The 14,623-nt window shown below is 38.8% G+C and overlaps 1 protein-coding gene across 1 annotated transcript in view; it reads left to right on the top strand.

The window, feature by feature from the left end:
- Positions 1-4,851: 4,851 nt before the first annotated feature.
- LOC6031758 (protein yellow) overlaps positions 4,852-14,623 on the top strand; it is a 48,684-nt gene continuing 38,912 nt past the window's right edge. Inside the window, exons 1-2 of the mRNA XM_038256943.1 lie at positions 4,852-4,949; positions 5,298-5,413. The gene's annotated coding sequence lies outside the window, so the exon portion shown is untranslated. The remainder of the gene's footprint in view (positions 4,950-5,297; positions 5,414-14,623) is intronic.

Below are 14,623 nucleotides of genomic sequence, written 5' to 3'. Positions count from 1 at the left end.
TAATATAATATCAACCAACAAATCTAGATTTTTTGAAAGATCCTATAAACATATATAACAAAATATTTGATAGGACCTTTTCTTGACTCAATATGCTTCAATCAAAATTCAAAAAATGGGTTTCATCGTGTTGTTTGTAGAAGCAATTTACATATATACGGCTCACGATCGAGATTTCTCGATCGTAATATTACGATCGTAATTTGTTGATGGTAAGTCGTAATTTGTCGATAGTAGATTGAGATCGTTCGATCGAAATTTCTCGACCTATCATCGATAAATTACGACTGACGATCGAGAAAATCTCGAAATGTGTTTAAAAAATTCAAGTATTCAAAAATTTAAAAAAAAAATTAAAAAAAATCAGAAATTTTATTGCGCAATTCTCACTAACTTGGACTTCGCACTAAATTATTGCTATCGATCGCACTATTGCGACTTGTCAAACTGGCTTGGGAAATTTTAATTTTCTAAAAAAGATCAAAGCGAGCCGATGTTGCTCACCTGTCAATCGCAATTTTAAAGTGCGAAAGTCCAGTTTGGTGGAAACTGCGACTGGAAATGTAAATAAACAACTGCTGGTTGCCTAGTTTTTGGAAATTTTGTTGTCAAAAGTGCGAGAGAAAAGTGCGGGTCAAATCCAAGTTACAGTGCAAGGATCAATAAAATGTTTTAATTATTCCAAGAAAAAGAAAAGATTTTACGACTTTAAAAATCTCAAAACATTTAAATTCGTGCATATTTTTCAAAAATAAAAAAAAACAGGAAATAACAGAAAATAAAGGTTTTTTTTATTTTATTTAGGCCGTTGCAAATATTTTTTGAACTTTATGTCCCTCGACTCTGACCAAAGTCGAGGGGGGGGGGGGGCAAAAATAAAAAAGTATAAAAATTGAAATTACGAGCCATGGTTTCAACATTTTAATGAAAAAAGTGTTTTAAAATGCATTATACACCTGTCCAGTTGTTTTGCCATCATTTCCAATATTTCTAAGTATTCAAGAAAAAAATATTTTTTTGCGAAAAATAAAAATTTTGCGGTGCTGCACATTGGAATTTCATAATAATTCAAAACATTTTTAAACAAGCCCAAACATGCTAAATATGATTATCAATGCAGAAAAATGCATTTTAGTTTGTTTTCAGTTGATTAGGGACCATCCACAAACCACGTGGACACTTTTTTGGAAATCTCAACCCCCCCCCCCCTCCGTGGACAATTGTCCATACAAAAAAAAACTTTTTTGTATGGAGCGTGGACAATCGCCATACCCCCCCCCCCCCACTCTAAAGTGTCCACGTGGTTTATGGATGGTCCCTTAGACTTCTACAGCAATTCCCCACGAAAACAGCATGATTCGAAAAAAAGTTCTCCGATCGGCCTCAAAATTTTTCTGGGGGATCCTTGGCCGACATAATTAGACCAGTATTTTTTTGTTTGGCCATTAGGGTGACCTACGCCGTGTTAGGGTGGTCCGAAAAATGGCTATTTTCGTCGATTTTCGCAAAAATCACTTTTTTCAAAAAATCATATCTCCGCGCCATTTCATCCGATTTTAGCTGTCCTAGACGCAAAAGAAAGGTGATTAGTTTGGCTATTTGGGAAAAATAGTAAGAAGTTTCAAAAATCTAGCTTAACATTTGAAAAGGTCACATGAAAACTTAAAATGGCGTTTTGACCGTGTCTGGACCAAAGAGCCTATGTCTGAAAATATTTTTATCTGATTCCTCGGAAAATTTCACAAAACATATAAAAAAATTGGCGATGTCGAACCGTACGTTTCGGAGATATGATTTTTTGAAAATAAAAACTGAGTTTTTCGACGCGCCACGCGCAAAAACGGGAAAATGACGAAATCGGCAAAAAATCAACTTTTTTTACTAAAACTGCGATAACTTTAAAATTTCAGCGATTACCTATAAATGTTTGGGTATCAAAATTTTCGTAATTGAAAGACGCAACTCGTACGTTTCGACATCGCCAATTTTTTGATATGTTATGTGAAATTTTCCGAGGAATCCGATAAAAATATTTTTAGACATAGGCTCTTTGGTCCAGACACGGTCAAAACGCCATTTTAAGTTTTCATGTGACTTTTTCAAATGTTAAGCTAGATTTTCGAAACTTTTTACTATTTTTCCCAAATAGCCAAACTCATCATCTTTCTTTTGCGTCTAAGACAGCTAAAATCGGATGAAATGGCGCGGAGATATGATTTTTCGAAAAAAGAGGTTTTTGCGAAAAATGACGAAAATTGCCATTTTTCGAACCACCCTAGCACGATGTAGGTCACCCTAATGGCCAAACAAAAAAATACGGGTCTAATTATTTTGGCCAAGGAGCCCCCAGAAAAAAATTGAGCCCGATCGGAGAACTTTTTTTTTGGTTTAGGCTCTTTTGAAATGGAATTGCTGTATATAGATAGATAGATATTCTAAGAAAAAGAAAAGTTTTTACAACTTTAAAAATCTCAAAACATTTAAATTCCTGCATATTTTTCAAAAATAAAAAAACAGGAAATAACAAAAAATAAAGAAATTTTTTATTTAATTTATGAAATTTTTAAAATTATTAACTTTTTGAAATTTATTGAACCTTTTTGAATTTTTTTAATTTTTTGTCTTTGACAGCATTTTAATTTGACTCGTTTTAATATTTACGTAAGCTTATTCACTGTCCAGGTTTCTACCACACTGAAAAAAATATACTATTTTCAGTTATAAGCATTTTTTATAATTAAGCTTGCATCTGTAAGCCCATACATCCAATTGAAATGCTGTCAAAAACAAACTTATGGAAAATTGGACGAGCTTTCCGGAAAAAATATTTTTGAGACTGAAAAATCAAGTTCGTCATAGAGAAATTGCCAAAAACCACAAAAAACCTATTTTGTCAATATTTTTATTTTTACAATTCCGTCGTAAAACTACTTACTTTTCCTGTCATTCTTGAACGACGAAAAAGCCTACTTTTCTGTACCAAAACTAACAGAATCGAATAGCAACACTTTTCAAAATAAATGCTGAAAAGTTCTACTTTTCAGCACTGAAATGGGTGCTGAAAAGTTGAACTTTTCAGCACTTGTTTTGAAAAGTAACACTTTTCAACTTTTTTTATTTAATCGATTTATTGACAGAATACATGAAAATTTGACTTAAAATTTCACTCAATGGGTGTTTTTCAGAATTGCAAAAAATGTTGTATGGAACTCGTTGCAAAACTTGATTTTTTCAGCACTCGTCGTATTTATCCAACTCGGTGAACCTCGTTGGATAAAAATCCTCTTTTTGCAACTTGTTGCATAAACTCCTATTTTAAAATCGCTGTACCTTCACGAGGATTGGACATAGGACAATGATCAATATGGAGACTTTAATGTAAAATTGTCTGGGAAATCGATTCCCACTGTCGGTTTTTGAATATTTCGACGTTTAGACCACTTAAAAAAACAGTTTTAGGTAATGATTTTTGTATTTTTTTGGGAAAGACATAACATCCTGCTTTTTTCGTGAGTCTTTTTGTAACATCTTAGGCTATTTCCTCAAGAATTGTGAACGAAAAAAAATCGTGACATCTATGCTTAAAAATTGAATAATCTAATGGAAGTGGCGTGTATTTTTCTTTCAGTGTATTTTTTCAGAAAGCTCGTCAAATTTCCTGCAAGTTTGTCTTTGACCACTTTTTTATACGAATAACGGCTTTGAGTTACAGTAATTTTTAACTAACTAAATACTATAATTTTTAAATAACTTACGCCCTTCTCAAATGTTATTTTCGAGTACAATTGGCTCCATATACACAAAAATTGCTCATGTAGGCCTAGGATAACATGTTTAAATGTTTCATTGAAATCGAAGAGGGTCGGGTACAGAAGTATCAGACAAATTCCTGATTTGAGCTGGAATTGCTCGAAATACAATCGAATCTTCAGATGTCAATATCGAAGGGACCATCGAGAATGAGAAGCATCAGTTTACAGAACGATGCGAAATAAAGATCAATTGATCAATTGAACATATTTTTTCTGTTATCTAAATGTCAAACTCACTTTAAAGCTTCAAGGCACATTGGAAAGGTATTTCGAATACCTTTCTTAAATATTAAACAATATGATGGGATTTCTTAAAAAAAAAACAATCATCCAGACTTTACTTAACATTACTTGTTTTAAAATACTTGATTAACCTTTTTACAATGTTCTCTGAATAGTTTTCAATCGTTTTATTTAATTTTTTTTAAATGTAAATTTCAGTCCAATAATTTTTGTGCGCTCTGTTATTTTGTTTTGGGAAATTTTGAAGGATGTGTAAAAAGGAAGTTTATTTTTTGACTTATGTTATAACCTTTTTCTCAAGAGAAGGCAAAACCGGAAGATTTCCTTGAGATAGTAGTGTTCATAAAAAAAAGAATAGTAAAATATTATGGTTAACAAAAATTATTAAAGTTTTATACCAACTCTAAAATCTTAGAAAGTCTTGCATGTTTTGTTCTAACTTTGAAAATATTTTCACATTAACTTAGTTAGTTTTTTTTTAATTTCAAATCGGTTTGTTGATCAATTGTTACCAGAATATTGGACGCTATGCGTTATGTTGATCTCCGGGATTCGAAACGACGACTTTTGGATTGCAAAAATCCAAGCGCCACTCACCTAAACCACCGATGCAATCCAAAAATCTATTTACTGCACATCGCATCGCATGCAAACTAGACCCGCGGTCACCATGATCATCGCACCAAACAAAACTCAATTTACGGGAGAAAGATGTGAAAAGGTAATGACTGCGATGGCAATCATCGATGATGATGATCATCATCAACCACGCGGCGTCGTCGTCGTCGTCAGCACAGGCAAAAATACTTTCCATTCCACTGATTTCATTTGTCGTCTTGCGTTCGTCGGGACCAGTTCGGAACAGCGCGCCGTGCGACGCCGCCAAGTGGTCAGGTCAGTTCCATGGAGTTCGTCGAGTTCCGGCTTTGAAAACAAACCATTTGCAGATCAGAGTGTTGTTCGGTTGTTGTTCTCCAGAATTTGTTTCAGTTCCAGTTCTTTGACCGTGTTTCGAATTTGTGTCAGTTGCTGGTGTTGTTTTTGTTGTTGCTGCTGGAACGTGAGCTATCCGTTCTGTTGTTGAATTGCTGGAACAGAGGGTGCTACTGTGTATACAGTTAGAGTGACACCTGACTGACGGAGGTGGTCAATCTGCATACCAGAATAGTGTCCAAACAGTGTTTGTGTGTGTTTGAATTTGTGCAGTTGGTGCATGCATTCCTAAAGTGCACTTTTTCTCAGTTGGCAGCCACCGCGTTCTTCGTTCTTGACGGTGTTGTTGTTGTTGTTCAGCACAAGAAGAAGCTCCAGCCGAAGTTCGCGGTGTGACCACGTTGCGCGTCGACGTTCATTCACAGGTAGGTGATAAGAGAGGCGAAACGAGTTTTATTTTTTGCTGTCGCTGTCTGGCAGTGAAATGAGGAGAAATTTCCGGATGAATTTGTGTAGTGTCTCACGTTTCAGGCTTCGCTTCTTTTTTTTTGAGTGGCGTATTTCGTGTGTGGCTTTTTAGTGTTATGGTTTGTGTTTGAACGATGAGCTCGCAGAGCATGCAAATATACAAGTGAGTGAACTGAAAAGAGCAGAAGCTTTGAGCTGTTAGGGTGACCGGCGCGGTGATGCAACACTCAAAGATATTCACAACTAAGTCTTGTTTTTTCTTCAAATTCTGTATGATAAAAAATGTCTGTGAGCAACTTGTTCAGAAAACATAACCCTTATGTTCAACCGAATATGCAACAATTCGTTTGCAACAATTACACTTTTTTGGAAAATACAATTTCCACTTAAGATGAAACTGGACGCAAATTCTTGGACAACTTCTTTTCAATTTAAATCAATTTTTGAACACAACAGACTGCTAGTTATCGTTTTATTTACCGGCTGAAACAAGCAGAACTTGTTTAAGATACGGCATTTTCCCTAAAACTGCTTTTAAAAACTTGAGTTATGGTGTTAAGATAGCGGTGCCTTCCCGTTTCTCCTTAATTTTGCGATCTGGACCACTGCAAAGTGTTCGGAATGCCAAAATTAGTAGAGTAAATTGTTTAAAAATGTTAAAACTTCTTTTTTTGTAGCCATGGTCAAATGGTGTCTATGGAAGAGCTGTTCAACTTGATAAGGGCTATTTTCGATGCTATTGATATGAAAGGTGACAACCAAAATCTAACTTTGAAAAAATGTGTAATTTTACCACTGAAACTGTGTAATTTTATCACTTTTCTGGTGTAATTTCACTTTTTCAGTCGAAATTGGGGTAAAATTACACCATAAAAGAGGTTATTTTAATCCTTACAAATTTACAAAAAAATTTACTGTGTAGTTTGTGAAAATCTTGTTTCTTGCCAACACTGCCAAAACAACTACGTACTTTATTTATTTGTCGACACCTCCATCAATATGATGCACAGGCTACTTTCTTAAAAAACTATGAACTAATTCTAGATTTAAACACATTTTTAGACACAATAAAATCAAAACACGAATGAACGTCATTAAACTTTCTCAAACAAACATCTAACGGGTTGTGATGTCCATAAACCGTTCGGTGCCGCGGGACACTAAGCAGTGGTGGGTTGTTCCTGAGTCCTTGACGTGCTGGAACGTAGAAATGGACCAGTTCACGGATGCTGCTACAGTCAATGTTGTCCCTAAGAACGTCGAAGACCAGTAGACGCTGGATAAAAACACGGCGGCGGGCGAGCGTAGGCAGGTTGAACAGCGCACAACGTTGCTCATACGGTGGCAACCGCAGGGGATCGTTCCAGCGAAGTTTTCGGAAGGCGTACCGTACGAAAGCCCGCTGTACTCTTTCGATTCTGGCGACTTGAGTTTCGTGGAACGGGGCCCATACAACGACTGCGTACTCCAAAACACTTCTTACTAACGAGCAAAACAGTGATTTTAGCGAGTAAGGATCGTCGAAGTGCTTAGTACACCTTTTCAGGAAGCCCAACATGGCAAAAGCTTTGGCTGTCGTTAGGGCGATGTGCTGGTTGAACCTCAACTTACTGTCAACAACTACTCCCAGGTCCTTGAAGGTTTCCACACGATCTAGTTGTTGTCCATTCATGCTGTAGTCCGAGATTATTGGGTTCCTCGAACGGCTGAATGACAGAACCTTACACTTCTTTGCGTGCGCAGTCATCCCGTTCCGGTCGCACCAGTGCAGCAAGGTGTCCACATCTGCTTGTAGAGCGAGGCAGTCGACGTGAGATTTGACAGTTCGGTAGAGTTTAAGATCGTCGGCGTACATAAGCGTACTTGATCCCGTCAAAGTGTTGAGCTCATTCACAAACAGTATGAAAATGAGCGGCCCCAGGTGGCTACCTTGCGGGACGCCAGAAGGAATATCGAAGATATCGGAACGAGTTACCCGGAGATTAACGAAAGCCTTCCTGCTCGTCAAATAGGAGTGAAGCCAAGCGACGATCCAGTCCGGGAGGCCCAGTTTTTTCAGCTTCTTGATGGTCAGCGTGTGCGGCACCTTGTCGAACGCCTTCTCGAAGTCGATATACACTGCGTCCACCTGTCCTCCACTCTCCAACACGTTGATGGTAGGTGAGACGAAGGAAAGAAGGTTCGTGGTAGTTGACCGGTTCCGCATGAACCCGTGTTGGTTTGCCGAGATAATCCGTCGCACTGCTGGGAACAGCCTGTCGTAAACGACCTTTTCTAGCACTTTTGCTAAACAACTTAGGATAGAAATAGGCCGGTAGTTTTCGACCTTGCTTACGTTACCGGATTTATGGATTGGACTAATCGACGCAAGTTTCCAGATGTCGGGGAAGATTGCATGTTCCAGCGATTTGTTGAAGATCACCGAGACCGGCACAACAAGCGAGTTTGCACAGCTTTTCACGAATACTGGTGGGAGACCATCGGGACCAGGACCTTTGCTAGGATCGACGCTCGAAAGAACCTTGAGGATGTCATCATCTGCAAGGGTTGGGCGAGGGATTGAGATGTTAGAGGTAGGAGCCCCCCTCCAGGTGGCTGTCCGGGTACACCGTAGAGTTTGTGTTATACACAGATTTGAAGAAATCAGCAAAAAAACTGGCTGACTCTTCGGGCGACGAACTGTTGACATCACGGTAGGACACGTCCAGCGGAGTTTGTTCAGTCTGCTTTTTTTGCGTTCACATAGGTCCAGAATTTTGACGGGTTGCTCTTCACGGTACTTTGCAGATCATTGATGTAGTTCTGGAAGCTCTCTTGTTGAAGATTCAGGTACTCTTCTTCGATGTTACGCGCGACGACTTTGTCCCACGCTGTTTTAGTTGATAGAAACCTGCTGGTTGCTTTCCGCAGACGATTTCGGAGCAAGCGCAAATCGTCGTTCCACCAGGGCTGCTTGTAGCGGTGGCAGATGCGTACTGACTTCCTTGGTACAACCTCGTTGAAGATTTCAAAGAGTTTTTCGTAGAACATTTCAGTCACAGAGTTGACACAGGGAGCATCCAGAAAGGTCAGCCAATCGACAGCAAGGATTCTCTCGTTCAAAGTCGTGTAATCACACCTTTTGAAGTCAAAGACAGCATCGGGTTCAACAGTGTTGTCGTTCAACGCAGTTCTGTACTCCAGCTGCATAAGAAGCGGGTTGTGGTGCTGATCAACTTTCAAAAGAGGGCATGGAGGCTCGAACAACTCGACCGATACGTTGTCACTGACAAATACCAGATCCAGCAGCTTACCAAACGCGTTGGGCAAGTCGTTTACTTGTGTTAGACCCAGCGGCAACATCGACTCAACTAGCGTGACTTCCTGCTCTGAAGAAGCGTTTACAGGAAGGAGGCTGTCCGTGTCGTCGTCATGGTACCAGATTAGATTCGGGAGGTTGTAATCGCCAACAACTAAGACAGAGTCCGATTCCTTGGAAAGGTCGATGACTTGCTGCACGGCGGCGGCGTGGGTGGCGTAGGTGGCGGGATCGCTAACGGGTCTGATGTAGACACAGCACACGAACAACGTTTGCAGTGGCAGGGTCAGGCGAATTACGGTCTGTTCCAAGCTTTCGCAATTGAGTAGCTCGACAGCTTTACACCCGAGCTTAGCTTTAGCTGCGATAAGGACCCCTCCTCCTCGAAGTAGAGAACTGCTTTCTGGGTTGCGGTCGCATCGAAACAGCTTGTAGTTTTTTGTTAACTCGGCATCCTTGATCGCCTCCGTGAGCCAGGTTTCGGTGAAAACGATAACGTCGTAGTCGCAGCGACAGAGTGCCAGAAATGTTTCGTTGGTTTTTGTTCTGAGACCTCTCACGTTCTGGTAGTATACTGTCAGGAAGCGGCGCTCCGCCGGTTCGGTTTGAACTACAGCAGCAGCAGCATCAGGAAAGGTGCTGGAATCCAAGGAGAGATCTGAGCCCGATAACACTGCGCTTTCGTTAGACGTGTACTTGCCTGAGCTGGCGGTCTGGGAGACCCCATTTCCTTCACTGCACACATGACCAGGGCGGCTGAAGAGACGACGATGACACGGTGGCTCGACTGTGGCAGGAGGTCCAGGATCTCCCATAGTGCTTAGGTACACGCGCCCCGGTGTGGTTGAAACTGCAAGATGAGCAGCTGCCGCTTGAAACTCCATTGCGAGATGTTGATGTGCTCGTTCAGGTGAAACGAAGCCAGCGCTGGAATGCGGATGATTGTTTGGCGAGGGCAGATGTTCAGAGCAAGACATGTACGTACCAAGGTGTGCCATTTGGGAGACCTCTGCCTCGGCGCCGACACCTGCACCAGGACGACTCTGATGGCAGCGGCGAGCAGAAAATGTTCCAAAGTGGTAGATTGGCGGAGAGGTTGCAGTGTCGGGCGGGCAAGAGGCTCCCATAGGGCTTTCTATGGCGCGTCCTGGTGATGTGCTCTCACACGGCAGACGAGTTGACTGAACCGGCGACAAACTGGGTGAAGGCACAGCAACTAGGTTTACAGAAAAAAATAATGTAAATTTGGAAGCTGTAATTTTTTAAGGTTGAATATTACCTCTTTTATGATGTAATTTTACCTTAATTTAGACTGAAAAAGTGACATTACACAAGAAAAAAGGTAAAATTACACATTTTCAGAGGTAAAATTACACCTTTTTTCTGACATAAAAGATGTACCCCTTCCCAGATGTAATATTACCATGATTTTTTTTTTCTGTGTTGTTCGGGACCTTTTAGTGCCTTCATCTCTGGTCTCAGCCATAAAGATATATTTTAAATTTGAAGCCCATCTTTCAATAGTTTAAAGCATTACTTATCTAAGTTCAGCCTCGATTATCAGTCCAGAGCATCGAGTCCAGAGACTCGATAATTTGAAGGTTTTTATTCATACGGTTAACATTTTGATAAAATTAGATTTTTTTTTTGTAATTCATCACCGTCATTTTGGTCGCCATATTGGATTTTTAAATTTTAATTCTCTTTAGCGTAATTTTGGGGATTTTTTTAAGGTCTTGGGATAATCGAGTGTACAGTTATGCTGCTATAGAAAATTTGCAAAATATCAATGAATTTATGAATATATTTTTTTCCATAAAGTTTAACTTTTTTTTTTGATTTGTGGTCCCATAATTCAGAAATTGCAAAAAAAAATAAAGTGTCTCATTTGATTAAAAATTTAAAAAAGGGTTGAACAATGTATATCAAATAATTTTTAAATGATAATTGAATTTTTCAACAATATTTTTTTGCCCCATGATTTTTTGAGTAATTTTTGAAGGGAGGGGAAGTTATTTCTTTTAAAAATGTTTTTATAAAAAAATAAGGATTGAAAAATACGTGTTTGGGGAACGCAACTTTTAGCTCCGCCATTACACAGCAGTTGTTCCGACTGATTTGACTGTATTTTTTTCTGGAAAGTTGGCATTTGAAGTCTTCTAAAACATATCAGAAAATTAAAAAAATAGTGTTTTTTGGCAAATCAAGTTTTAGTGACAAAAAGTGAAATTAAAAATCACCAAAAAAAAAAAATTACCGTGTATCATTGTTTTTCAGTGTAGTTCTTATTGCTCAAATGTTCACATGCCCATTTTGTATGACCAATCTGTTAAATTGTACTTATCTTGACATAGGGAATGAATGTTCAAAGTTTCATCTAAATAAAAAAATACAAAATAACAGAGAATTATTCAATATCAATATACGATATTTGGGATAAGTTTAATGCTGCAAAAATCTATGCAAAGTTTGTATTGGTTTTACATACCTGATTTAAGTTATGAAAATTTAGTGCTTTGAAAGCTACAATATTTGAATTTTTGAAGGACTTAATCTTTTAAAACTAACAGAATATTTTTTTAAATCTATGATACTTACTTACTTTTACTTTTGTTGGCGCTACACCATTAGCTTGACCTGCAGCACGATTCTCCGCCAACAAGCTCGGTCCATGGCTGCTTGTCTCCAGTTTTGCGGGGCACCCACTCTCTCCAAATCGTTCTCCACTTGGTCCACCCACCTCGCGCGTTGCACCCCCCCTACCCGGGCAGTTGTAAATAACACGGGAATACCAAATTTTGGTATTACTTGGGCAAATAACAGGGACCAAAATGTGCCCTTGGTTGCCCAGTAATAGATGGTAAAATACCATGAAATCATACCAAAGTCTTGTATGTGGAAGGGCACAACAATACCAATCCATGTTATTCCAAGGGTAAAATAATACCTCAAAATAAAACCATTTCAATACCAAGTTGAGGTCTTCTGGATTTTTGAACATTGTTTGAATACCAAAACTTGGTATTGCCATGGTTTATTTTTAGTTATTTTTAGTTTTAGTGGAAAATCAGATTTTGGTATTCCTGTGGTCTTCCACATACATGATTTTGGTATGATTTCATGGTATTTTACCATCTATTACTGGGCAACCAAGAGCACATTTTGGTCGCTGGTATTTGCACAAGAAATACTAAAATTTGGTATTTTCATACCATTTTTAGTGCAACAGTTGCAGTAGTGAAAATGGGAAATGATCCATATGCAACAGCCAAATCTACTCACCTGATGATTCCATGTTGTTCTTAGTGATATTCTTCACCACATCGAATGCATTTGTCACTGATGAACGGCCTGTGCTTGAAGTTCTTGAAGATTCTAAAAAATAACAAGATTGAAAAATAAGTGTTATTAAAAAAGGAAACTGGATTGAAATTCACCAAAATTCAATAATCTGTCGATTATTGTCTCGTTTTTCAAAGTATTTGGTTATCCCAACTTAGAAAAATTTCAACGTTTTTTTTTTTTAAATATCTTAGTGGATATATATAAAAAAAATTGAAAATCAGCTTTAACATTTTTGGGTTTCAAGTCATTTTAGCGGAAAGTTAATTATCTCATCAAAATTTATTTAAAAATTTCCCATAGTTTCAGAGGAATTTGATGAAACCTTTCAATACCAAAATAAAACCAAAATATGGCATCCTGACTTAGAAATTTTTCCACAATTACAAGTCATTTCTTTAGGGGATATATCAAAAATGTTTAAAATCAAGTTTGAAATTTCCGGTTTTCAATGCTTTGAGACATCATTTTAGCGCAAAATTAATTATTTTGTCAAAATTGGTCAAAATTTTTCCATAGTTTCAGAGGAATTTGATAAAATACTGTTATACCAAAAGAATACCTAAATGTGGTGTTCGACCATTGACAAATTCTGCAATTTTGCAATATCAAAACAATACCTTAAATTGGTATGATACCACATTTTGCTCTTGCATAACCCTTAAGACAAATTTTAAAGGGTCCAGGAATACCAAAATTTGGTATTGATACCAGAGAAAGGTATTATTACGCATTTCCCTTGTTATTTACCCATGCTCGGGTACGTCTTGTTCCTACCGGCTCCGACACAAACACCAACTTTGCAGGGTTGATCCTCTGGTTCCGCTGGCTTAATTGCTCGGGTCGCTCCGGCATCCTAGCAACATGACCCGCCCACTGCAACCGTCCAGCCTTCGCGACCTTCCGGATGCTTGGTTCGTTGTAGAGCTGCGCAAGCTTGTGGTTCATTCTCCGCCGCCATTCGTCGTTCCCAAATACGCCGCCAAAGATGGTCCTGAGCACTCGACGTTCGAAGACGCTTAGCGCTCGTAGGTCCTCCACGAGCATTATCCACGTCTCGTGCCCGTAGAGGACGACCGGTCTTATCAGCGACTTGTAGATGGAACACTTCGTATGTAGAGAGAATTTCCGGGACCTTAGGCTCTTGTGGAGACCGAAATAAGCACGACTTCCAGCGATGATGCGTCTCCGAATTTCCCTGCTGCAGCTGTTAAGTCTATGATATTATTTTATAATATTTTGGATTCAATATGAGTGCAGTGCTAAATAGCTAAATTCATGAATTTCATCAATTGATATTTTTGCATGTAAACAGGAAGTCAGTGTTTAAGAAATATCATTGAGAGATTTATTATAAATACCTCAATATAATAGGCACAGATTCATAACAACCGCACCAGGAAGTGGCTCCAATCGGCAGTAGAGCTGTTCCCGCGCGCACAAGAAACCTCATTGTTTCTCGAATGCACATTTAACGCATCAGCTGAATCACGCTCGGAATGGCCCTTGCGGCATAGTCAGCGTTGCAGGCCCAACAGCACAAGGCTGTGCGTGGCCTGGCGTGGCGAATGAATTGGATAGCAATTTGCGACCGATCGATCGATTGTGAGGTGCCACCACCACCACAACCATCAAAACAGCCTCAGAAACCTGTTTCCTGGCGCGGACCCTCCGAGGAGGGCTAGGCTACGCTGTGCTTGGGACCCCTGAAGCTGGAAAAAAGTGAATTTCGATGAAATCAAAATCTCAAGCCGGCACTGCTGGTGCGGTGTTGGGTGGCTGAAAGTGTAAGTGTTGATTTTGGTAAAGTGGGTCTTCGTGCAAAAAAGGGGGAGAAGAAAAAGCAAATTTGTAGAAAGTATGGTCAGTGCATTTAGGTAGTTGCCAAATCTGTTGTTGATTTTTTGCTATAGGTTAAGATGATTATGAAAGCCTAACAATCAAGTTTTTGCTAGACTTGCTTTGGAATAAAAAAGATATGAAAATATCTAGTCTATTATATTAAAAATTCAAGCAAAAGTAGAGTGCTCAACTTAACTGGTATTCAGCAGTAAAAATAGGTCACATCAGGCATTAAAGCTGAGATATGAATAATTAATTTACTTTTCCCATCATGGCAAAGTTATAACATCATTATGAAACTCACGCAACTCACACATTTATCATCCTAATCTATAATCAAATGGAATGAAAAGTTTGTCAACTGCGATGGCGTGAATAAATTGCTATGTTCTATATGTTCAGAATGTTTGATTGATTCAAGGTAGAATGTAAATGTATACGTTTTTTCTTCATCTTTTAAGGTCTAAGTAGGGGAGTGCGCAGTAATTTGGAAACCCTAAGAGAATTGCTCTGCCAAAAGGCTGCAGAGGCATTTCAAAAGAATGTGGTTGGCACTAGTGATGTTGGAGATTATATTTGATGAAAAATGAAATTTATTTCGATAAATTTTGATGATATTCCCTTTTTTATCGCAAAAATTAAAAGTTGTACAAATTACCCCAAACTGTAACTATCGAAACTAGAC

The sequence above is a fragment of the Culex quinquefasciatus genome, chromosome 2 (genome assembly GCF_015732765.1).
Source record: "Culex quinquefasciatus strain JHB chromosome 2, VPISU_Cqui_1.0_pri_paternal, whole genome shotgun sequence".
NCBI lineage: Eukaryota > Metazoa > Arthropoda > Insecta > Diptera > Culicidae > Culex > Culex quinquefasciatus.
The sequence above is the reverse complement of the archived record's forward strand: the minus strand, read 5'-3'. Positions and strand labels throughout refer to the sequence as shown.